Raw genomic sequence first — 26,342 nt, forward strand, 5'->3', positions numbered from 1 at the left:
TGCTTGAAAGATGCGCTGTGCAATGTTCATCAATATCTACAGCATGCTTTGTGAAGCATCCTCAAGGTGTTAGCCCACTGAACAATCACTGCAGAGTTCCTTTGGAGGCAGGTGGTGGTCACCCATGTCCAGTGCCCCTACATCTTCCCCAACTCCAACATGAGCAACCTCTTGCTGACTATATAACCAGCCAGAAGTACCGGCAGCCTTCACAAAAGAAACCTGAAGTTTGCCATGTGTTGCTGCAGGCAGCTGGAGTTAAAACCTCTCTTGAGTTTAGACTTGCTTTTGTGATCAGGCAACAGACCACCTCTTAACCGATTGGTCTTGAAACTTTTACATTGGGTGATGATTCTTCCTATGAGCTGAGTCACTGGTGGGTTGGTGATACGGCTGGGGGTTGGGGGGGGGGGGGGTGGTGTGGTGGGAGTGGAAGAGGGGAGGGATGTAGCCGTTAGAGCTTTCAAGGTTCACCATAAATGGAATGTTAAAGCACTCTTCCCAAAAAGCTAGCACCACTGTGTGGCTGCAGCTTTAATTCATCACTTCTATGCAGTCAGCCTGAAGGCATCTTATTACACAGAAGATGCCAAAGTTCATTGCTTGCAGAGATGCTATATAAACGGAGAGATTGCTTGCCTGCCTGACAATCCACACTCTGCAGTTCTATATAAAAAAAGGTGGGGGTTGCAGTTCCGTTGCCGAGCACCTACACAGTACTTCATGCAGGTTATTTCATCTCTGCCAATGCAAGAAGCAGCAGAGCTAGAAGGACAAGTTTTTCAGGGGCAAATTAATTGAATCCTTAAGTCAGTTCACAGTAGAACTGAATGGTTTGCAGTCGGCACAACCTAAGGTAAGAAAGTATTTTTATAGAACTGCTCTGAACTTTAACATCTCTCCAGCATATTTAGCTGAGATCTCAGATTCTTTGTTTTAACCAGTATAGAGCCTTGCTAGAAGTGCCTGCAGCTTCTGGTGAGATACCTTGTTTAATGCTGACAGTATAGGTATTTCAGAGGATATTTTCTCTTTAATACACCCCACCCCCACCAACCCCACACACATATTGCAAATATTATCCCCTGCCATGGCCAATGTGGGGGGAGAGAGGGGGATATATGTGTGTGAGAAAGAGAGAGAGAGAGAGGAGGTAAAGAGAGATAGAGGGGGAGGGGGGAGAGAGGGAGAAAGGTAGAGAGAAGATGAGAGGGAAACAGGGTGTGAGAGAGAGGGGGAGAAGGGAGGAAGAGGACAGGGCAGAATTTATCGGAAGGGATCGTTCCACTCACGCAAAACGGGGAACGTTTGTACAAGGCATCTGCGTGGATTTCTCAGCTCAGTAGACTTTGTGGCTAAAATAGACTTCCTTTTAAAAAATTAAAAAGCTACTGTCCTAAAACAGTTTCTGCTACCAGGCATTTCGACCTGCGTAAGTGATTAGTTTCTGCTTCTTGCTGAGTTCAGTGTGCGATTGGCAGACGGGTGCACTGCACAGCAGAGTCCCGGTGAGGCGATCCTGCTTTGAAACCATAACTGTGGAAGCAGTTCCAGCGCCGGTAGTCACTGCTCTTCAAGCGGACATCAACCTGGCGTGTTCTTCATCAAGACCTTTACTGCTGCTTTGATTGAAGCCCGAATCTTCACATGGTCATTCGCCGACCTCCCCTCTCGCCAGAGGGTCGCACCCCGGGTCTCCCTTCCGATGTCGGTATCAAGTCCCACGCCGGGCTAACCCCGGCTCCGATCCAGTGGCACGTAGCGCACACTCCCAGGGACAGTCGAGCAGACAAACAGACAGTCACACACACCCTCCCTTTCAAACTCTCTCTCTCTCACACATTCTATGTCTCACACACGTTTACATACAACACACACAATGTGCACAGACTTTCACACTGTCTCACACACACAAACTTTCTCTCTCTCACACACACACGTGCATGTCATCTAACAGGAGGTATACATTAGGAGCAGGGGATTCGCCTGTACCCCCCCCCCCCCCACCCCCACGCCTTCTCCTGTGTCCTGGAACCGCCTGAGCTGTCCGAACCCAGCGAGAGCGAACGGACGGCAGACCTTTGCTCTCCATCCAGTAGTTTGGGGTTACTTTGCGTGCCTTCCTGCCTGTGCTCCTTCATCCCTACCGATTCCCTCCCCGTTGCAGATCAATGAGTTCCTCGCCACGAGTTAGCGGGGACGGCCGTGGGGGACGTGTCGGAGCCGGTCCCGGCGGCAGGCAGCAGCCCACCCGGCCGCTGCACAACAGCGAGAGGGGAGGCAGGGAGACGAGGAGAGAGGCATTGCTCACGGTCGAAGGGGGCCAAGCAAGCACAATGGTCAAAGAGACGGGAACGCGACCTCTTTCTCTGCCTCCCACTGGGCAAGAGTATATCTAACTGGGCGGATTTGATTGAACCCTTTATTTATAAGCCTTGGATCTAATGTTGTGAGAACTGGAGGTGCTGGAGTCGGGGGTGAGGGCTGGGATCATCAGCGGGTCGGGCCGCCCATGGAGACTCGCCGTGATCATCTCGGCCCGTGGTCGCCTCTGCTGCTCATCTCAGGAGCCGCCGGGATCTGGGATCGTCCCTTTAAAACAAGGGGGTTGCAAATGTAAGAAGCGAGCCCTTTCAGGGAGAGAACGAGAGACTACTTCACGCCCCCAATGCATTGACAATTCCCTTCGTCCACCTCCATTGAGGGGGTAGTTTGTGCTCTATCGGTGTGGCCTCTTTGGCCAAAGGAGTTGATCATAAAACCAAACGTCGGTTCCCTGAACGTCCCGGGGAGGCATCCCCACTCGGACTGGGTAAGCTGACTTGCCCCGGCTGTCGCCCACAGATCTCATTGCACCGAAGCGAAAAGGAAGTCGTCTCTGGGTTGAATGGGTTTCTAATTTGACAGCGACATGACTGCAGCGCTTTGCACACATCGGCATCCAGGCACGAGGGGTGGGGTTGCCAAACGGGAGTAGCGATCTTCCTGCACATCTGAGAGTTCCCCTGGAAAGTGAACGCATTCGAGCCCCAGTGAGCAGCAGAGTTTCTGCTTCACAAAAAGCTGCCGATGCTGGAAATCTGAAATATAATGTAGAAAATGCTGCGAGCCCTCAGCAGGTCAGGCGGAGAAACGAGATCAAGTTTATTATCATCCGAATGTCCAGGTGCAACCCGACGCAATTCTCGTCCTCGGTGCAAAACCACAGACCCAACACACATACAAATGAGATATCCACATGCAGTACTTGTACATGTATAACAATAAAGACATATTGTTTAATGAATCGTACAGTCTCAGAGGGCTTGTATGAGCAGTTCATTCTGTCCTTCAGCATTCTCACTGCCTGTGGGAAGAAGCTGTTCCTCAGCCTGGTGGTGCTGTATCTCTTGATGGGAGCAGGGTGGAAGGGGTCCTCGATGATTTTATGCGCCAGCTTCAGACAACAATCCAGTAGATCACTCTATGGGGGGGAGGGTGGGGGTGGTGGGGGAGACTCTAGTGATCCTCACTGCCACTCTTATGGTCCTGTGGATTGACCTCCAATCCATTTCTCCGCAGCCACCGCTACCACACTGTGATACATCCGGCCAGGACAGTTGCCCCTTCCTGACAAGTGAGGAGATGTGTGTCCAGGATAGGCCATTGACCACACCCCCTACCGACCCCCACCACTTCCCTCTTCATCAGACCTGGAAGGAAGGAAGAGAATAAGAGTTATTTTGCTTAAGTTGCAGAGAGAAGCAGGAGGGAGTATCCATCCAGCTCAGGATGGAGACGAAGGTTGGCCAGATGACCAATACTCAGTAGCTTCTGCTTGGAGGGCAATGTGTTCTCTCTGCATAGATGCCACCTAACCTGCTATGTATCCTAATCACATTTATATTCATATTATTGGTTGCAGACATGGTCTGGTAGGAGAGAGGGGTGTGAATCTTCATTCTTTATACTCCACCCATTATCAGCATGTAAGGGTCATCGCTGGAAGCCTGAATCTGGGGACATGATCCCTGTAGGAAGGAGTGAGAAGCTGGCATGGTCTGGAACTTAGGTTCACATTTTTATAATTTTGTATTTTTTAAAATTTATAAATATAATGTGGTAACAGGGCCTTCTGGCCGACAAGCCTGTATTGCCCAAAACACTAATAAACATTTGGAGGGTGGGATGAACCCTTGCAGACACGGGGAGAATGTGGATTCGAACCCGGATCGCCAGCGCATTGATAGTGTTGCACCAACCACCACGTTAACTGTGCTGTTTCAAGCCAAGGGTAGCACTTACTGACAGTGTCTGACTATCTTTGAGAAGCCGGTGTTAAGGTAGCTTTGTGAAACAAAGGAGTCCTTCTGTTGAAGACACTCCCAGAGGGCTTTTGGTAAGGTATTCCTAGACCTAGACTCAGCAGTGTGGTCCCAAATCAGTTTAGTGGGTCAAAAGACACAATTTTAGAATGTGTTTAATTTAAAGCAGAATACAGGAAAAGAATAATCTGCTAACAATAACTGATTGAGGTGGGGGGGGGGGGGGATACAAACTTTTATTGCAAATCTCTTCTTTAACAATAATTGCAGGGAAAATAAAAATTAAAGGACATAATTGCAACAATGAAAAGGAGCCATTTTAATTAAAGCATTACAAAAGAAAAGGCTGCATTCATGCATACAAGTGAGCTTTAGCACCAAGGACAGAGAGACTCGTTGTTCCACAGTTGTAGGAAAGTATGAGTTCAGGCCAGAACTCTGAGTCAATCTTATTTGGCAGGTTTAAATGGGAGCTTGATTTAATTCATGATCCGATGCATGCCTTTAATCTCCTTTTTAATTTTTAATTCAAAACAAAATTTAGACAGTACAGTAATGAGCCCTTTCAGCCCATGAGGCCCTGCCACCCAGTTACACCCAATTAACCTACAACCCTGGCATGTGTGAAGGGTGGGAGGAAAACACAACCCCCAGGTTAAACCCACATAGACATGGACAGAATGTACAAACTCTTTTCAGACAGTGCAGGATTTGAACCCCGATCCAGATCACTGGCGCTATTAAAGCTCTCTGCTAACTGTGCTACCTCCTGTTTCAAGATGGCCAGAATGCCTTTCTTTCCATTGGTCTGTAAGTGTATTGTCCTCCACTAAAAAAGGGGAAAAGGTAATGCATGGATTTTACTTTGTCATGAGCTTTTGCCATCAGATAGGAATCCTATCTTATTAATATACAAAAGTGCAAGAGAAAAACTCAGCAGGTCAAGTAATGTCCATTGGGAGCAAAGGGATATAATCAATATCCTACGCCTGAGCCTTCATGAATTTATGAGGGATGCCTACCCTAAAGGTCTTCTCTTGTCTTCTCCTTTCTCAACTAAGGGCTCAGGCTCAAAAGATTGGTTATATCCCTTTGATTTCAATAGACTTCAGGACTTTTAAATATTGGACTAAAACCACAGCAGCTGCAGAGTTCCCTGTTTAACTCCAATTTTTCTTTTCCATGGTTTTCAGTCTAATCTGTAGCCTCTCATTTATTGTGGTCCTATGTAATTCAAATGGGTCTCAAATCCAATTTTACAGAAGGCCAGCAACTTTGGACAGAGTGTTTATTGGCACGACTAGTTTGACATGAAAGGCTTTGGATGCAACAGCCTTTCTCAACATTAATCCTAATCAATAAAATAGAGCTTCCTCATTGGAGCAGAAAACATGAGTGATGAATCATCTATCACTAATAGTGGGAAAATCAGTATTTGTTTTAAAGCTACGATGAATTCTTATCATCTAACAGATGATTCTTGACCTTTTTCCATCCCTCTGCTCTTGCTGTTACCTGTTACTATTACTTACTGTTGCTTTTTCCACTGGCTTTTCTGTGTTACTGAATTCCTGCTGGTAAAATTGAAATTCCGAGCTGCCACTCCACCAGCTCTCCCCATTGTGGGCAATTTAAGTGGAAGCTATCGACAGAGAAGGAAACCACAATCTGTGGCAATTCCACTCTTCTTGGACGTGGGCCAAAAGCCTTCCTCCGGGACCACTCCACATTGACAAGTCTCTCGAATCAATGTGATGTGCATTTGTACTTTGGCATGACTGAACATTGATTCATCACATTGGATCCTTCAGTTCTCATTTATCATCTGCAAAGTGAAGATTCCACAGGAATGAAGAATCAGGATGGTATAATAAAACATAGAACATCACAGCTAAGTACAGGTACTTTGGCCCATGATATTTTGCCGTCCTATAGAAACCTACTCAGCAATCTAAACACTCCCTACCTCACTCCCATAATGCTCTATTTTTCTTGCATCCATGTGCCTGTCTAGGAGTCTTTTAAATGTTCCCTATGTACCTCTGCATTCCAGGAACCCACTGTTCTTTGTCTAAAAAGTTTTAACCCTAACATCTCCCCTAAATTTTCTTCCCCTCCTATTATACAGATCTCCTCCGGTATTTGCTCCTGTCAGCCTGGGGAAAAAAGGTACTGGCTATCCATCCTATCTGTGCCTCACATAATCTTGTAGACCTCTGTTAAGTCATCTCTCATCCTTCTTTGCTCCAGAGAAAAGCCCTAACTCTGTTAATCCTGCCTCATATGACTCATTTGCCAATCTAGGCAACATCCTGGTAAATCTCCTCTGCATCCTCCCTAAAGCTTCCATGTCCCAAACCCTGATGTCGAAATAACCAGCTATTTTATATAATTTTATTTATTGCTCGCCTTTGTTTTCTCCAATTGGGAAGGAAGAAAATAGTTCCATCAAACAGTGTTTATTGTTGGGGAGGGCGTGGCAAGATGGCGTAGAAGAAAGACGTGTGTTCCACCTTTCCCCAGCTGGATTATTAAATACCTGACTTTTAAAAGTATAAAAGTGATTAAAAATAATATTTATAGTTTTTGAAAAAACAGTGATTCATCAAGGCTACTAATGTGAAGAAATCTAAAACTCAAATTCAGAAAAAATTACCATATAAAAGTATAGACGATCTGCACAGTTGAATCCATGGAGTTGTTGGTGGGAGTCTCCAAACCCCAGAGGATTCCTGCTGGTTCAAGTTTGACTTCAGTGCCAATCCTGCACTCAGGTTCGGTGAGTTCAGTCGTAGCTGACCCGCATGCCCGTGAAGCCGTGCGCGTGGGCGGACCAACCGACAAAGGGGCCTGTGAGCCCGCGACATTGTTGGGTGGTTGAGGATGCACAGTGTAGCATCGGAGGACACCCCTGCACGTCCGGCGGTTCTGCCGGGCATGCATGGAGGATCCTGGGTCTGGGACCTTTTAGAAAAAGTGTGGGCTGTGGGGGAGCCCAAGCGCCGGCGCTCCGTCGAGGCCGGGGTGCCGGCGTCGGGTATCAAGACCCACAACCGCACAGTCAGAAGACCTATGGTGACTGAAGGTGAAGAGGAACTTACCTTATTGGAATTTGCCCAGGAGAAGGAACCTGTACTTATAGAAGGTAGACCTCAAAGAGTGGCTATGGAATCTGGATTGGATTCAGTGTTCACTGTTTTGGAAGGAATTGCTTTTCAAATGGATAATATGTCAAAACAAATGTCAACTCAAATAACCCAAGGATTTATGGATGTGAAAATAAAAATAAATACTTTGTGTGATGAAATGTCAACTATGAAACAAGAAATGACTGTAGTTAAGAGTGATATTAATAGATGTAGAAAATCTGTTGATATTGTACAAGATAATTTAAAAAAATTGAAACAGCTTTTTCTGAATGTCAAAATCAAGTTGAACGCAATAAAGAAAAAATGGAAAAAGTGGAAGGTTCTTTTGTAGATTGAGGGATGCAAAGAAGGGATTTATTGAAGAAGATTGATTCTTTGGAAAATCAAAGTCAGAGAAATAATGTGAAAATAGTTGGTCTTCCAGAGGACTTTGAAGGTTCTGACCCAATAAAATTTTTTAAACTTTGGATCCCAGAGGTATTGGGTAAAGAGATTTTCCTGAAGGTTTGGAACTGGATCGGGCCCATAGAGCATTGAGGAAAAAAAAACACTTCCTGGACAAACACCAAGGGCGGTCTTGATTTGTTGTTTGAAATATCAAGATAGAGAGATGATTTTACGAATGCCGGTACAGAAAGAGCGGCAGAGTCAACCCCATTGATGATTCAAAACAGTAGAGTGTTTTTTTAATGTTGATGTGAGTCAGGAGGTTATTAAAAGACGACGGGAATTTAATTTGGCTAAAGATATCTTATGGCGAAAGGGCTATAAGTTTGCTTTTCGTAATCCTGCAATTTTGAAGGTTTTTTATGGAAACTTTCAATCTCAATTTTTTGAGAATGATCACGATGCCTTGGTTTTTGCTAATTCATTCCTAGACTGAAAAGAAATGAACGGTCTTCACCATCATCTCCTAAGAGAGGGTAAATGGAAATGGGAATGGGAATGGGTTTGGAAAGAATGGTAAAAATGGAAAGAATGAAAAAAAAGAAGAGCTGACATAAAGTCTTCTTGACATTGTAGATCCAGAACAATCATTGGGCTTGGAATCATTGGGTTGTATATATTTACTATATTTGATTGTTCTTAATTACATAATGAATATGTATCTGGTCGGGGGGGTGGATGACACTGAAGGCTTTGACTGTCATCTACCACTAGTGGGTTTACCGCACCCAGATTTTTAGAGTGTTACTACCTTTTGGATGGTTTTTATTTTTTGGGGTTTTTTTTAATTTTTAATTTTTTTTCTTTATTGAGGGGTGGGTTTTGTGTTCTTTTTGGTGTTTTTGAAGAATTATAAAGGGGAGTGTTATTTTATAGTGTGTAAATATATTCTTCTTCTTTCTTCTTCTTTGGCTTGGCTTCGCGGACGAAGATTTATGGAGGGGGTAAAAAGTCCACGTCAGCTGCAGGCTCGTTTGTGGCTGACAAGTCCGATGCGGGACAGGCAGACACGGTTGCAGCGGTTGCAGGGGAAAATTGGTTGGTTGGGGTTGGGTGTTGGGTTTTTCCTCCTTTGCCTTTTGTCAGTGAGGTGGGCTCTGCGGTCTTCTTCAAAGGAGGTTGCTGCCCGCCAAACTGTGAGGCGCCTAGATGCACGGTTTGAGGCGTTATCAGCCCACTGGCGGTGGTCAATGTGGCAGGCACCAAGAGATTTCTTTAGGCAGTCCTTGTACCTTTTCTTTGGTGCACCTCTGTCACGGTGGCCAGTGGAGAGCTCGCCATATAACACGATCTTGGGAAGGCGATGGTCCTCCATTCTGGAGACGTGACCCATCCAGCGCAGTTGGATCTTCAGCAGCGTGGACTCAATGCTGTCGACCTCTGCCATCTCGAGTACTTCGACGTTAGGGATGAAAGCGCTCCAATGGATGTTGAGGATGGAGCGGAGACAACACTGGTGGAAGCGTTCTAGGAGCCGTAGGTGGTGCCGGTATATTAGTAGTTAGTAAAAATGTCTACTTTGAATTTTGCAACTTTTAATGTTCAGGGATAAAATAATCCAATTAAGCAAAAGAGGGTATTGGCTTATATTTTAAAAATCAAAATTGATATTGCCTTTTTACAGGAAACACATTTGACCATAAAGGAACATTTGAAATTGAAAAGAGATTGGATTGGACATGTGTTTTTTTTCTTCTTTTAATTCTAAGGCAAGAGGGGTGGCGATTTTGATTCATAAAAATTTATCATTTGACTTGGAATCTTCAGAGGGAAATGTTGGTAGAGTGTTATGGGTGAATTGTAACATTTTTGCTGAATCTTGGACTTTGCTTAATCTTTATGCACCTAATGTAGATGATGAGCAGTTTATTTCAGAAGCTTTTTTATTGTTAACTCAAGCTAATTAAAATATTTTAGTTGGGGGAGATTTTAATTGTATTTTGGAACCTTTTTTGGATAGAAACCTGAAGAATATAAGGAAATCAAAGACGGCAATGTAGATCAAAGTGTTGATTAAAGATTTAAATCTGGTAGATATTTGGAGAAAGGTTAATCCTACAGAGAAAGATTTTTCTTTTTATTCATCACGACATGATTAATTTTCTAGGATTGATTTTTTTTGGTATCAGTACACCTACAGGGTAGAGTACTGCAAGTTGAATATAAAAGTAGAGTTCTATCTGACCATTCATTATTATTTATTTCTTGTGAAAGTTCAAAAGTGGTACATTTGTCATATAGATGGAGGTTTACTGCAGTGTTATTGAAATAAAACAGAGTTTGTTACTTTTGTTAAAGAGCATATCTTTTTATTTTTGACTGAGTATATTAATTCTGTGGATAGTCATTTTGTAGTATGGGACAGGTTAAAAGATTATTTGAGGGGACAGGTTGTTAGTTATTCTATGAAAGTTAAGAAACAACATATGGCAGAAAGTTTAAAGTTGGAAAATCAGATTGCTGAGTTAAAGAAAGACTTTAAGAAGGATGTGACCAAAGACAAAAAAAGCTGCATTAGCGAAATTGAAATTATGCTATAATACTTTACAAACTTATCAGTTTGAGCGTTTAATTAATCAAACTAAACAACGTTATTATGAGTTGGGAGAAAGAGCTCATAAGGTACTTGCTTGGCAATTGAATGCTGAACAGGCATCTTGGACTATTAATGCCATTAAAAATAATTAAATAATTACCTATAAGCCTCAGGAAATTAATGACCAGTTTTATTCATTTTATCAAAAACTATATACTTCTGAGGGGAAGCAGGATAATGGTTCTATTGAATCATATTTATCTAAATTGAGGTTACTGGTATTAGATGAGAAAGATATCCAGGAATTGAAGTGTCAGTTTACCGATTTTGAAATTAAGGAAGCTATACATGAAATGCCAAATGGAAAGTCCCTAGGGGATGATGGATTTCCTGTGGAATTTTATAAATTTTTAAATTATGATTCATCTAGTGTATTTGGGATGTGTTAAAACAAGTTAGTGAAGAACAGAAGTTCTCAGAATCTTGGTCAAGTGCTTTAATAACTGTTATTCCAAAAAAAGATAGAGCTCCATTCAAAGTGTCTTCATATAGACCTATTTCTTTATTAAATGTAGATTATAAATTTATAGCCAAAGTACTAGCTAATAGATTTGCTACATACTTATCTGTTGATACATACTGATCATACAAGTTTTATGAAGAATAGCAATGCATCTGATAATATTATTTGATTAATTAATTTTGTCAATGCATAGTGAAAGCAGCCTAACTATCCTATGGTGGTTGCACTAGATGCAGAAAAATATTTTGATAGGGTTGAATGGGATATTTTATTTAAGGTGTTAGAAAAGTTTAAATTTGGCCCTTTTTTTATTGGTTGGGTTAAAGCTGTATATGCGAACCCAATTGCTAGGGTGGTGACAAATGGTCAGATTTCTTTACCATTTCTTTTTTTGTTCAACTCGGCAGGGCTGCCCATTATCACTTGCCTTATTTGCATAGGCTATTGAACCATTAGCTCAGACTATTAGGCAAAATCATGAAATTAGAGGGATGAAGGCTATGAATGAAGAATATAAGATTAATTTATTTGATATATTTGACGGAACCGGAATGGTCGTTGAAGCAGTTATAAGAGTGTTTGTCAAAATTTGGAGAATTGTCAGGATATAAAGTTAATTGGAATAAAAGTGAAATTTTACCAGTTGGAATAGGAGATTATTCAGAATTTAAAATTATTACAAAATTAAGGTCGACAAATAAAATTAAATATTTTGATGTGTTTGTAGATTTTAATTATCAGTCATTATATCAGTTAAATGATGTACCTATATTAAAATGGATTAAAGAAGATTTGATAAAGTAGAAAGATCTTCCATTAACTTTGATTAGAAGAGTCAATTGTATTAAAATGAATATTTTCCCTCAAATTCAAAATTTATTTCAGTCAATACCATGTTTAATTTCAAATGGTTTTTTTTCAGGATTTAAATAAGGTAGTGCGGGAGTTTTTATAGAAAGGTAAATTAGCTCGAGTGGCATTGTATAAACTTGCATGGAAATATGTGTTAGGTGGACTTCAGTTACCACATTTTCAAAATTATTAAGAAGCGGTCCAGTTGAAGTTTATTAGCAGGATGATGGATTTTGATTATCCTTCTAGCTGGGCTAAGGTGGAAATGCCATGTATTTCTGAGGTTAAGGTAAATGAATTTATATTTAGTTGGAATTTGAATTTGCTACAGGAATATAATATGCCAGTATTGAAACATTTGTTAAAGATCTGGATTTTAAAAAATAGGGTTTGGGGATAAAAAGATAAATTATCAATTTTAACTCCATTGTATAACAATCAGCTTATTCCTTTTTCAATGTTTAATAATTATTTAAAGAGTTGGGATTTTAAGGGTATAAAGACCATATAACCATATAACCATATAACCATTTACAGCACAGAACAGGCCAGTTCGGCCCTACAGGATTGTTTTGAAGAGGGACAATTTCTTTCTTTTAGTCAATTGAGAGAAAGGTTTGATATATCTGTAAATTCTTTGTTTGTGTATTACCAACTTAGAGCCTTGGTAAAGGATAATTACGTTAGAGAGATTAATTTACCCACTTTGTCGAGATTTGAGTCTTTGATTTCCTCTGTACCAAAGAAGGGTTATATTTCATTTATGTATAATTTGTTACAAGATAATATGGATAAACCGGATTGGGAAAAATCTAAACTTAAATGGGAGAGTGATTTAATGTTTATTTTTTTCTGAAAGTGATTGGGCAGATATGTGCCAGGACAATGTAATCAAATTGACAAATGTAAGATATGGAATGGTTAATTATATTTTTTTACATCAATTATATTTGACTCCGGAGAAACTGAAAAAATATGTGTTTAGTAATTACATACTGTTTGGACTTGTGTTATAGTTCAACCATTTTGGCAAGGAATTAAAGTAGTTTTTGAAAAATTGTACAACCTTACATTACCATTAGATCCAACGATTTTTAATTGGGTAATTTGATTTCGTTGAGGGGATTAGGTTTGGATAAAATTCAAATTGCTTTTGTGCATTTGGTGTTATGAGTAGCGCGCAAATGTGTTGCGAGTACTTGGAAAGACAATACAGAGATTAATATATTATGTTGGCATAATGAATTGAAAGCTTGTATTGTTATGGAAAAAATTACCTATAATTTACATGATAATTATTCCCTTTTTGTTAGCAAATGGTCTCCGTATTTAAAATATATGCATTTAGATATACTTTGAATTGTTTTCAACATTTATAAATTTTTTCTATATATCATTTATATTTTTGGCTCCCCTTAAGGGAGCTGGCTGAAGAGGTGGGAGGGTGGGTTTGGGATTTATCTTGTAAAATCAATTTTTGATTATTGGATTGTATGTTATGTTTTTTTTAATCTTTAAATGAAGTTTGGAAAAAAAAAGTGTTTCTTGTGCTAAAAACACCAGTTAAATTTTCTCTCATACAAGTTAGATTCCACAGAAATGAACCTAAAATGGGAAAAAGAAACAATGGAAGACTTTACAGATTTGGATTGTGCCAGAGGAATTTTAAAATATCCTCCTTGTTCCCAATACCTAAAATATTTACTGATTTGTTGTTTCTAGGGAGAGAGATGAATGCACATTTTCCCCAGAACCCTGTGTTCCCTTAAGATAGTGTGAATGAGAGCAGAGTAAAAAGAGCCAGTGATGCTTAAGATATTGAAACACATGTTCAACCTCTCAGATAAAAGGAAGTAACTTTCCTCTCAGCCCTTGATATTTTCAACAAACCAGTAACATCCTTTCCTTGTGGTGGAGCAAATTGGGTGCAGATTGTACTGTTTTTGCTTTGGAGATTTAGTGACTAGTTTAGACTTGAATCAAAACCTTTTTGGAATTTCTGCCTTGGAAAGCAATCAATTTTGGGTGTATGTCTGCATATGAAAGCTGTTGTCTAATGCAGCAAAATGCCAATACTCACAATCACCCTTGACCCAGTGAATTTCGGGAATAGATAATGGTCTAATGATGAATGGGCTCTCTCCTTGTGTAGCTGGGGGCAATCCCTCCAAAGACATGCTTGTAGATCTATGTCATTTCCAACACAAACGAAGACAGAATCATTCAATCAATTGCAAGACAAATGAAAAGTTAAAGTCTTAGTTTAGTTTTTATTTCATGATATGAAGGAGAGTGGAGATTAACTGATTCTAAAATAATAACAAATCCTGGACTATTTTCAAAACCCTTCAAAAGGATTTGTTAATTTTCCAAGGTATCACATAGGCAATTAGAAGAGCAAAGCAGGATGATAATTATACTGACCAGTTAACAGAGGCCCAGGTGACAGGAACAGGAAATGAACTGTCCATGGCTTCATGTTCTGCCAAGTTGAGGCCATCTACAAATTGGAGAAACTCTCTATATTCTGTCTCAGTAGTTTCCAACTGGACAGCATCAATATTGACTTTTCCAATTTCCATTCGCCCCCTCTCTTTTTCCCCACTTCTCTGTCTCCCTTTCTTCAGCTCTCCACCCTCTTCTCTTCCTTCTCCTATCTGAGAGCTACTCTTCTTAGCCCTCTCCCCTATCACTTCTCACCAACTTTCTCTTCTACCCTCCCACCTGAATCCACCTCTTACCTGTCAACCTGTCATCCTGTGCTCCCCACCCTGCCCCTTTCCCCCACCATTTTAGTCAGACATCTGGTGATTTTAGGTACTCAGGACTCAGGATTGAAAAGTCAACTGCCTTTTACTTCCTTTGGGTGCTCCGTGGCCTGTTGAGTTTCTCCATCACTTTTGTGCACTGCTCTGGACCCCAGCAATGGCAGATTTCAACAGGGGTCTGTTGAGTGACCTTGAGCTCCCACAGCTCATTGGCATGACTGATGCAGAAGAGCAGATGACAATACCACCAATGAGAAGACCAAAACTGACTGATGTGAGAGCTGGTAAGAAGAACTCAAAGTAGTTCCATCAGTCATCAACATTTATTTCAATCTTTTCAAACCCATTGAACACTCCTCTAAAGACCGAAGATACTGTCAAGCTGGAGAAGATGCAGAGAAGATTTGCAAGGATGTTGCCAGAACTCATGGGTCTGAGCTATAGGGAGAGGTTGAGCAGGCTGGGACTTTATTCCTTGGATCACAGGTAGATGAGGGTGATCACATAGAGGAGTACAAAATGACAAGAGGAATAGATTGGGTGAATGCAGAATCTTTTGCCCAGAGTGGGGGAATCTGTAACCAGAGGTCATAGCTTTAAAGTGAGGTGGGGAAGAGATTTAACACGTAGTTGAGGGGGAACTTGTTTTACCCAGAGAGTAGTGGATATCTGGAATAGTTTGCTGGAGGAGATGGTTGAGGCAGGTACAATTGCAACATTTAAGAAATATTTGGATGGATATGTGGATAGGATGGGTTTAAAGGTATATGGATCAATGCAGGCAGGTGGAATTACTGTGGGTGGGACATTTTGGTCAGCATGGGCAATTTGGGCCGAAGGACCTGTGTGAATGCTGATTCTCAAGGACAGCACAGTGGGCATAGCAGTTAGTGCAACGCTATTACATTGCTAGTGACCTTGGTTCAAATCCAGCACTGTGCGTAAGGAATTTGTATATTCTCTGTGTGTCTGTGTGGGTTTCCTCCGGGTGCTCCAGTTTCCTCCACTGTTGCAAAGATATATGGTGTTTGTGGGTTAATTGATACCATGGGTGTATTTGGGTGGTGCGTGCACATGGGCTATAAGGGCCTGCAATGGTATTGAATCTCTATAATTAAGATTCAATTGAAATCACTGCTGCTTTCATAGTGATAAAACATTGTTCTAATGAAAGGAAATTTGACTGTATTCCCACTAAATGTCTAAAATCCATGTGGCAACTGTTTATATCTTACACCTGCATTGTCCAACCAAACAACGTGGTTGTGGGCCAAAACACCTTTGTTTTGCCACAGAAAAAAGTCACCTTTAAGGTAGTTCCCTGATGGTTTAGTGGACTGAACCAATGAAACAGCTGAGCCATAAGACCTAACTGCCAGCCAATCCTTGGGTGCTGCTTCCAAAGAAGCAAAATGCAAAACATAAAAAAAATCTCCCCTTCCTCCCTCTCTTTCCTATCCATCTGTGTCCTTTCCTCCAGCTCTTCATTCACAGAGCTGTCTCCACCTCCCCGTTTTCTCTTGTGCTCTCTCTCCATTATCCACCCATTGCATCCTGCCTGTGGACCTGTCCTCCCCCTGCCCTTCTTACCCCCTTATTTAGGCACCTGTCTACATTTTGCTCCTACCTTGATGAAGGCCTCAAACTCAGTGATGTATCTTGATCTTTGCTATATAAAGTACACTGTTTGACCTGCTGAGTTTCTCCAGCATTTGTTTCTGATGCCAAATTTGGAGAAACAGTTAACAGAAAACCAGACAGTGACAAAGTGTAATGGGCAGCAAATTAAAAATGAACCTCAACGTGGAGAAGTGTAAAGAAATGAATCGTGATGAGAAGGTGAGGTCATTTATTCCAGATATAAGGACAAAAGCAATGAGTGTTGGGGAGGTGAGACAGGACAGAATCTTCTACTGTCCACCTCCGCCCATCAGAGGCACAGATCCTTCCAGACTGGGCACCAAGCCATCATCTCATTTGGCCATGAGTGATTGTTGGGACATCACTATAAAACAGGGACCTTAAACTGAACTCTCCCAGATTCCGGTTCGACCACACTATGGACAGTTTCACCATTCATAATAAAAGTGTGAATAAGGGGCAAAGATTTGTAGCGGTACGGTTAGCAAAGCAGTTAGTGCGATGCTGTTGCAAGCGGCAGCAACTTGAGTTCGAATCTGATGCTGTCAGTACGGAGTTTATACATTCTCTCTGTGTCTGCTTGGATTTGCCCCAGGGGTTCTGGTTCCCTCACACCCTCCAAAACGTATGGGATTCTAGGTTAACTTGGGTATAATTTGGCAGTACAGGTTAAAATAGATGCAAATAAAATTTAAATTTAAAAATGTTAAAATTTAAAATTTTATTTTCAATATGAAAGAATTCTCTGGAATGGGTTGAGGGATGACAGCGTATTCACACAGAAGACACTAAATATAATTGACTGCGTGCATTAGAGAATTTAATTTTAATATTTTTTAAATTTAGACATGCAGCATGGTAATAGACCCTTACAGTCCACGAGCCCATGCTCCCCAAATACACCAATTAATCTACAAACCCTGTGCATCTTTGGAATGTTAGAGGAAACCGGAGCATCATAAGGGGAGAACATACAAACTCTGTACAGTCAGAGCGAGATTTGAACCCAGGTGCTGTAATAGTGTTGGGTTTTTTAGGAAAACCCACTTCATCCAGGGAATGGTTATAATGTGGAACCATACATAGGCAGAACAAAGAATGTAGAACATAGAAATCTTCAGCACAATAAAGGCCCTTCGGCCTAAAGTGTTGTGCCAACAAAATAGCCCACTCTAACAACTGCCTAGAATTTCTCCACTGCATAACCCTTCAATTTTCTCTGTTTCATATAATTATCTAATAGAGGCAGATGTTATGAGAGGACTCCAGATGAGATGAATAGACAAAAGATCCATTGTTGAGGTAGAAAGTACTGCCATTGGTGAAGAGTCCAGGATCACTGCTCATACGTAGATTTACCATTTCCAAATCCAGCAATATTTACCAGCAGGTTAATGCCTTCTGATGTAAAGTGCCAAGATCCTCCCTGACAGCAGGACCATGTGCAAAGAGTGAACCAGAATGAAGATTCTCCACCCTCCTGATAAACTAACTGGAAACAACCAAAACCCAGCTAACTCCTGGGGATGGTTAATGGACATTGGGTGGTCCTGACATCCATCAATAGCCAACAATAATTAAAAATTAATCAAACAACTTAAAGAGTGAAATGTTATGAAACATTTTAAAAAGTTTCTTAAAGCCCTTCTAGTAATTAAAACACAGAAGCAAACTCAATTCAATTTCAAATAAATGTACAGCACATTCTCTTCTATTCTCTCTCTTGCCGTCTCCAAATTCCATGAACAATGAATGAGGTTCCTGCAGCAGGTTTAGTGAGCACGGTCCTCACTACAACCACTGGGGAGCTGCAGTTGGGTCGTGTTCCATCACTGCATTTCATAGGGGAATCAGTTGCTGGAACACAGCTGAATATTCTGGCAGAGCTCAGGCAGCAAGTTTGTTTTTTGCCAATAGTGCAGGAATCTCCATTTAATGAGGGGTTAAATGCTAGCAATCTGGCCGAGAACCGCTAATGTTTCCCAGCCAGTTCTGGCCCAACATGTGTCGTTGAAGAGGGGTGGGAGAAGACTCATTTGAAAGGGGAGACATAGTGCTGGTCTGCAGGGTTTTAATGCCCAGTCCAACTACTGATGGATCTGTGCAGGCTTCAAAATCCTGTGACCATAGGGACTGGGCCCAAGATGGCGGCACCTCGAGGGGTTACAGGTTCTGGGGAAGCAGAGAACCAGTGCAGGTTACAGGTTCTGGGGAAGCAGAGAACCGGTGCAGGGGACCTGAAAACAGGAAGACTACCCTCTATTTGAGAAGGAGATGTAGATGAGATGACCTTACAGGACAGTGAGATCAGTGGCGGACCTGTGAGGAACGCACAGTCAACATTGCTATTGGTGACTTGAGGGGAGGAACCTATTCAGGCTGCAGACTGCTGGAGACTGGCTCAAGACTGAAGGCATACCAAGTATCGGAACCGGGATGCGAGAGGGTGTTGAGGGCGCTGAAGGCTTCTTGATCATACCGGAGGTCTGGATCTGGAGCTTGGGTTGACAAGAGTTTGAACTGAAGTCTGTGTGGTTGCAGACTCCCTTTTTCTTCTTTTTCTCTGACTGTAAGGGGAGTCAGGCATTCTTTGTCTGCAGACTAAAGGCAATTTTGGGTAATATTAGCCTTGTATTACATATGTTGAATCTTAAACTCCAGCATAGATCATCTGCTCAGATGGATGGCTTGAGCCTCTGTTGCAAATACTTACATTAAAACACTGTTCCAATTTAGTTGATTGTGGACAGATTTGGAGATATTATTAAATCAAAATATGAACTTTACATTGTGGAAGGGGAATAGATTTGAAGGTGACTGGTGAAGCTTCACATTGCCGTAGAGAAATACTTTTGAGCAGATTTTTGCTTCAAAACAGCGTTATAATTGGCAACTACAACTGTGTGAGTTTTTAGCACCAGATGAAAGAGGGTAATTGGCAAGAAATAACATAAATTAAAGCTAGCTTCAGAGAAACTGGTGAAAGCTTTGTCAGACAGAACAGGAAGCTATTAAGTCTGTAACTGAAGCAGAGATTCATATTGTTTTACATTTAGTGAATTATAAACAGTGTTCAAGAACAAGTTTATTGTTGCGTGTACCAAGATGTAGTGATAAAGTTTGTTTTGTGCCATCTGATAAGTTTCATTATAGAAATAATAATTTGATTCTATGGTTTAGTTTTAAGATTGAAATAACATCACAATAATTCTCATCTCATAACCCTATGCGACCACTTAATTCCATTTATTTTATTCCAGAAAATAAATATCACCCTCCTTATTTTTTTAATAAAATAAAGATTTCTACCTGCATGGCGCTGCTAAAATATTCAGACCATTTCAGGATGTTTCATACTTAATTAATATTTCTGTAGTGTGATCTTTGCATGAGTCATTTCTCTCACCAGCTGTTCCTTGTTTAGTTGATTCGCTCAATCATTTTAGGGAGAATGGTCAAGACTCGTACCACCAGGTTCAGGAACAGCTACTACCCCCTCCACCATCAGACTCCACAATGGCAAACTCAATCAGGGACTCATTTAAGGGCTCTTACTTGAGTACTATATTGAGTTTCTTTTTTATTCTTTCTGTATTACATTCGCTACGCTTACAGTTCTTTATTTGTTTACATGTTTACCTGTGTACAGTTTTTAATTAGTGGTAATTCTGCCACACACACAGAAAAAAAAAATAATCTCAGGGTTGTATGTGATGTCATGTATGTACTCTGACAATAAATCTGAAATCTGAATGAATATGAAGCAGTCAAATAGGAGGTCTCTTCTGTTCTCCGAACAACCTGAGAAGGACTTTTACATTGTTTCACTGAGCAGGCAACTTGATATATCAACCAAAATATGGCACTTATAGTGTAACAGTATCCACTTAGTTCTGGACCAGAACATTCGATCTAGATTATGCACTTAACTCATTGTTGAGTTCAAGCTCACAAAGGTAAATGTCAGGTCAGGAAACTAAGATGATACTCTTTACCAATTAATTAACCTCTCATTGTGTAAAAAAACCACATGGAATGATGAAGGTATTTCCCTCAAACCCTGGGTATACGGTGCTAAACTAACATATATCCATCAGTATGTTCATTACGAACAACCTTTTACTTCTTCAATTAAAAATTGCAACAACCAACTCAAATGTTCAACCCTGTGGAAGGACCAGTTGTCACTGTAGCAATTCATAATATTGTTGTATACATAAGAATTGGAGTAGAAGTAGTCTATTCAGCCCATTGAGTCTGCTCTGTCATTCTCTCTTGAGCTGATCCATTCTCCCACTCAGCCTCACTCCCTTGTCTTCTCCTCATAACCTTTGATTTACTAACTATTCAGATACCTATCAATCTCTGCCTTAAATACACCTACGCTTGATCTCCACAGCCACTCATGGCAGCAAATTCCAGAGGTTCACCACTCTGGCAAAAGAAATTCCTCCACACCTCTGTTTTAAATAGGCGCCCTTCAATCCTGAAGTTGTGCCCTCTTGTCCTGGGCTCTCCTACCATGGGAAACAATTTTGCCACATTCAATCTGTGTATATATATGCACATAGGCATAGATATTCATGCCTTCTGCAGCCACACATGTACTTAACATACACTAACTCCAATTGTTTACATTAAATTACCCCAGTGCTGAAAGAGATAATACATATAATGAATAGATGGCCTTTACTTGCTTTAGCAGACAAAACCCACTCTGGCAATCATGTTTTCAAACTCAATTCTATCTTATTTCAGATGCTTCAGAACTTATGGAGTTTCACTATGTAATAAGGAAGAGGTAAACATCACCAAGGTTAGCGTAGCGGATAGTGCAACACTATTGCAGTGCCAGCAAACCAGGTTCGAATCCACTCCTGTCTGTAAGGAGCTTGCACCATTTGGGCTTCTTACAGGTGCTCCAGTTTCCACCCACATTCCAAAGATGTACAGGGATGGCAGGTTCATTGGTTACATGGGTGTATTTGGGCAGTGGTGGCTCATGGGCTGGAAGGATTTGTTGCCGTGATGTATCTCTAAAAAAATAAGTTAAACTGATATTTACATTTAATGGCACCATTCTGTGAAAAACAGTGATAAGGTCAGGCTGATTTCCTGTCATGAAATTTACCTTTAGTGAAAGGCGATCTTTAATAATTAAAGATTATAAACGACATATCATTTTTCCATCAATTAAGAGATAACAGACCATAAGCTCTATCTTCTGAAGTGTATCTTTTTGTTTATCGGTTAATATTCACTCTGACACTTTGCTGAAGGTTTCTTTGGCTGATATTAGTTGTTAAGAATGAATCAATAGACATCTGTTTTACAGGATTGTAACATTTTACGCACTGCAATTATTATTCATCACATCACTGAGATGTACAACACGTGATACTTGAAAGGTCCTCACTAACACGTAGTTTATAACACTGTTATAACACTAACACTGTTTATAATTCACTAACAAGTTTTAACTCGGATCTGGGCGTTACTTATTGAACTTTTATCTGTTGGTTTAGATAGTTCCTTAGAAATGTAGGGTGGGGGATTTCCACCAGTGTCAACCTTTCTTCGAAAGTGTTCAATTTACAGAAAAGTGATGTTGGCGAAATGTATAATTGAGTCATAAATTGGTATAATTTAAAAAAAAGAATATTTTATCCACTTGAAAAAACTACTTGCCTGAAACTCATCTGTGAAGATTGTTAACTTGACAATCCTGTCTCCTTCTCGCTGACAATCAAGACAGGCAATACTTGCTTAGCCCACTGCTCTAATTGCTCTACAGCCATGACTGTGAGATGAGGCACAATTCAAGTCCCAACAACAAATTTGTCATTGACACCGCGGTCATCAGGCAGAATCACAGACAGCAATGAGAAAACCTTCAGGAGAGAGATAGATTGGCTGGTTGAGTGGTGTTACAACTTTGCACTCAACATTAGCAAAACGAAGGGACTGATTGTGGAAGGGGAAATCAGAAGGACAGAAACCAGTCCTCATCGAGGGGTCAGCAGTGGAGAGGGTAAAGAATATGAAATTCCTGGGTGTCAACTTCTCTGAAGATCTGCCCTGGGGCTTCCACATTGATGGTACTGTGGTGATATGTAATTACACCACTAGGTCACCAGGGGGCATCCTGGTGACCTTGTATATAAAGCAGTCCAGAGCTACAGTCTAGCTTTCCAGGTTTGCCTTCCAGAGAGACAAGACCTCTTAGTGTACATATTAGTTTATTAAAGCTGTTTTATACTCGCACTGCTGGTGTGGTTATTGTCAATATAGGCACACGAGTGGCTATATTTCATGAGGATTTTGTGGAGATTTGGTATGTCACCAAAAACTCGTGCAAATTTCTGCAGGTGTACCGTGGAGGACATTCTGACTGGTTGCATCATTGTACCAATACACAGGACAGGAAATGGCTACAATGAGCTTTGAACTCAGCCATGGACATCAGCTTTCACTCCATTAAGGACATCTACAAGAGACAGTGTCTCAAGAAAGCAGCCTCTATCCTCACCACCTAGGCCATGCCCTCTTCTCACTGCTGCCATCAGAAAGAGGTACAGGACCCTGAAGATGAACACCCATTGATACAAAAGCAGGTTCTTCCCCTCCACCATCAGATTTCTGAATGGACAATGAACCACAGACACTACCTCACTTCCTCTTCCTTTGCATTAATTTATTATTTTTTTGAAAAGGTTATTTATAGCAATATTTGCACCTGTAATACTGCTGCAAAACAACAAATTTCATGACATGTTTATGACAATAAATTTGATTCTATCTATCTCTTTAAAGATTCTTACCAAGAGAAAAGAAATACAGCAAATTTTAATGTCAAGATTGCTGTATTGTCATGTAAATGTACAATTTTGTCAACTTTTGCTTGCTGTAAAGACACACAAAGGCACACCAAGGGGCATGACTAACCCAGCACCCCCAATGAAAAGAGAAAAAGAAGCAATAGAGAGACCTTTCACAGACACCGAGTGTCCGTGGATTAGCCTCCTCCACTCCTATGACCTCTGTGGCTAAACAGTATCCTGTCCATTTCACTGGTGACTCTGAACTCTCGGTTTCCAATCACCGATTTGATCAGGAAGCTGTCAGCGCCTGAGGCCCTCTGGGATCCCTACCCACCATTGGATCCCAGATCGGTTCCCACGAGCTGGTCTCCAGCAGCCCATGGCCTATTGTGAGGCCCCACATTGCAGGATTGTATTGCAGCCTTGGAGAAGGTTGACGGAGGAAGTGGGTGTTCTCCCACTCTGGTCCTGCACTGGTCAGCTGCTCCCCTGGAGTCCATATCCTTCATGATCTTGGCTACCGAGCATGGGCACCGCGATCTTGGGCACGGAACCCTGTGGGTTTCACAAGTGTTGATAAAACTGCCATTCCCTTCAATAGGCCATTTAAAGCCCATACAAAGGGGCTGTCGATGTAACCAGGGGGCAGTAGGACTCTGTGAAGGACCTATGTCTCCGCTCCTCAATCTCCTAGGTCCACACCAGTGGTAGGACTGCTGTTACCACTGCTCCAGCATTTTACAGATGCACATTGACATCAACAATGTTCTAGAACCCCACTGGTCTATTTGTGACAGAGTACTTAGAGGTGGTTTGGGAGGAATTGTTAGAGCAGCTTGCACACAAACATTTTAAAACACATAATTTTTGCAGGACTTTTGCAGAGTGCTTTTTGCAGAGGAGCAACCAAGTATCGACATACAGCAGCTTGCCTGGGTGAGAATGTGATTTTTACAGGCAAAGACAGAACAGCTTTGCTCTCAGAGAGGGAGGGATTGAGAGAAAGAGTCATAGAAAGTAGTTCCAGAGAGACAGGCTGGAAAACTTTGGAAGGCTGCCTGGTCAAAGGTGAAGACTGGTGGTCTGAAAAGTGGCCTGAAAGAAAGAGGATCATCTGGAGAACCCGGAAGGGGGCAAGTTTAGTCAGCAAGACTGATTGAGAAGGAATCAGTTGGGGATGTCCTGGAAAAGGAATCTCTCTCTATAAACCAGCAAGAACCCTCCTGAGTGGTAACCATTTACCTGTTAAGCACCAAAGACTGGTGAAGTTTGGTAATGCTAACTTCTGTGCACAGTACAAGAATTGCCCGCAACCAGTGAAATTGAACTGTGATCCAAAGAACTTTTCTAATCTTAAAAATACATTGCACACACCTGCGCATAGTATTGGAGTGGGGGATTAAGTAGTTAAGTAGGTTAAGTAATAAGTTAAAGTTCAATTCTATTTTCCTGTTCAAATATAATTAAAAACTACTTTTGTTTAAGTGACCCTGTGTTGTGGTGCATATCTATTGCTGCTGGTGTTTGGAGTCCTCTGGACTCCGTAACATATTTTAACTATTACGGGTCCTTTTGGCCCCTGAGCCTATATTGCCAAAATATACCCATATGATCAATTAAACGACTCACTCTGTGCACCTTTGGACATACGAGGAAACCAGAGCATCTGGAAGAAACGCACACAGATATGGGGAAAACATACACCTCCTTATATACAGTGGTTGATTTGAACCCAGCTAATAAATGCTGTAATAGCACTGGCTTAACTGTTACGCTAACTATAATGCTGTTTGAATTGGAATTTTATAGTCACGGTGGGGCAGAGAGCCATTGCAGCAAAATGGTGAGAGTTAGTCTGTTTTTCTGTACAGCATCTCAAAGAGGGGCAGGAGGGATGTTACTGAATCATCAGAAGGGATTGAGTTATGCCAGTAATCGGGGCGAATCAAGTCTACATCGAAGAATGCCAGCTCCATCTCCAATCAGAGTCATCAAATTTACAGATGACAGTAGTCGGCCTCATCAGCAACAACAATGAGTCACAATACAGAGAAGAGGTGGAAAATCTCATGAGAATAACAACCTAACATGGACCAGATGAAGGAGCTGATCGTGGACTTCAAGAAGACCAGGAATGACCATCACGAAGTATTAATAGCTTGATAGTGACGAGAGTAGACAGCGCCAAGTTCTTCAGAGTCCTCTTAAAAAATGACCTGTCCTGGACACAAAGCATCTCTTCACTTGTCAGGAAGGGGCAACACCAACCACTTCCTGAGAAGACTGAGGTGGGCAAAGCTACCGGCCACCATACTGCCAGCTGTCTACTGGAGCTCTATTGAGGTCCTGGCTGACTGCATCAGACTACGGCTGCTGCAGAGAAATGGATTGGAGATCAATTCATAGGACCATAAGTGTGGCAGAGGAGACCACTGCGTTCTCCCTCCCCTTATCAATGGGATTTACTGGGATCAGTGTCTAAAGAGGGCTTGCAAAATTATTGAGGATTCATCTTTCAGCTACTCCCATCAGGAAAGAGATACAGGAGTATAAGAGCCAGCACCCACCCAGCTGAGAAATAGCTTCTACCTATGAGCAGTGAGGCTGCTGAATGACTGACAAACTGCTCATACAAACCTTCCATGAATCAACTATTTATCGAACAATAATATTTATTTAATGTAATAGTTTAATATGTATTGTGCATATGTATCATTTATGTCTGGATGTGCGTTTGCAGTTTGTTGCACCCAGGAGTGGAGTACGCTGTTTCGTCGGGTTGTACTTGTACAATCATATGATGAAAAAATTTGAACTTGAAGATTCTCTAAGTTCAGTGTTACAGGTAGTCACCTCAAAGTCCACTGAACCCCTCTAGGGATTGGGGTTCTGCTTCCCCATTTACCCAAAATGCACTGTGCCCATAACTTCAGTGAAATAAAATGGATTTTAAACCACCAGCTTAATTCATTTTACATTTTAAAGGTTCTGAAACAATATAGCATTTTTGGCAAATTATGTTCATAGTGTTTTATTCACAGAACTCGATAAAGGCACACACAGTCCCTCTTCAAAGGATATGCAATTTCAGCAGATGTGGAGAAGTCGATGTTAATGCCATCTGGTTGGCAAGTGTCCAATGGAAAATACGAAGTTGTTGCTCCATTTTGCGAGTGGCCTCTGTTTAGAAGTGCATGAGACCATGGACAGATATGTCAGTGTGGGAATGAAGTGTGGAATTAAAGTGGTTGGCCACTGGGAGGTCTTTGCTATTGCAGAGGACAGAGCAATAGTGCTCAAT

The 26,342-nt window shown here is 41.4% G+C and overlaps 1 protein-coding gene across 9 annotated transcripts in view; it reads left to right on the forward strand.

Annotated features, from left to right (window-relative positions):
* The first annotated feature begins 536 nt into the window (after window positions 1-536).
* LOC138762150 (tenascin-like) overlaps window positions 537-26,342 on the forward strand; it is a 189,820-nt gene continuing 164,014 nt past the window's right edge. For 4 of the 9 annotated variants that reach the window (XM_069935624.1, XM_069935656.1, XM_069935646.1 and 1 more), the window contains exon 1: window positions 537-856. The gene's annotated coding sequence lies outside the window, so the exon portion shown is untranslated. The remainder of the gene's footprint in view (window positions 857-26,342) is intronic. The other 5 variants (XM_069935667.1, XM_069935676.1, XM_069935685.1 and 2 more) reach the window with 4 other exon arrangements.

The sequence above is a fragment of the Narcine bancroftii genome, chromosome 1 (genome assembly GCF_036971445.1).
Source record: "Narcine bancroftii isolate sNarBan1 chromosome 1, sNarBan1.hap1, whole genome shotgun sequence".
Taxonomy (NCBI): Eukaryota; Metazoa; Chordata; class Chondrichthyes; order Torpediniformes; family Narcinidae; genus Narcine; species Narcine bancroftii.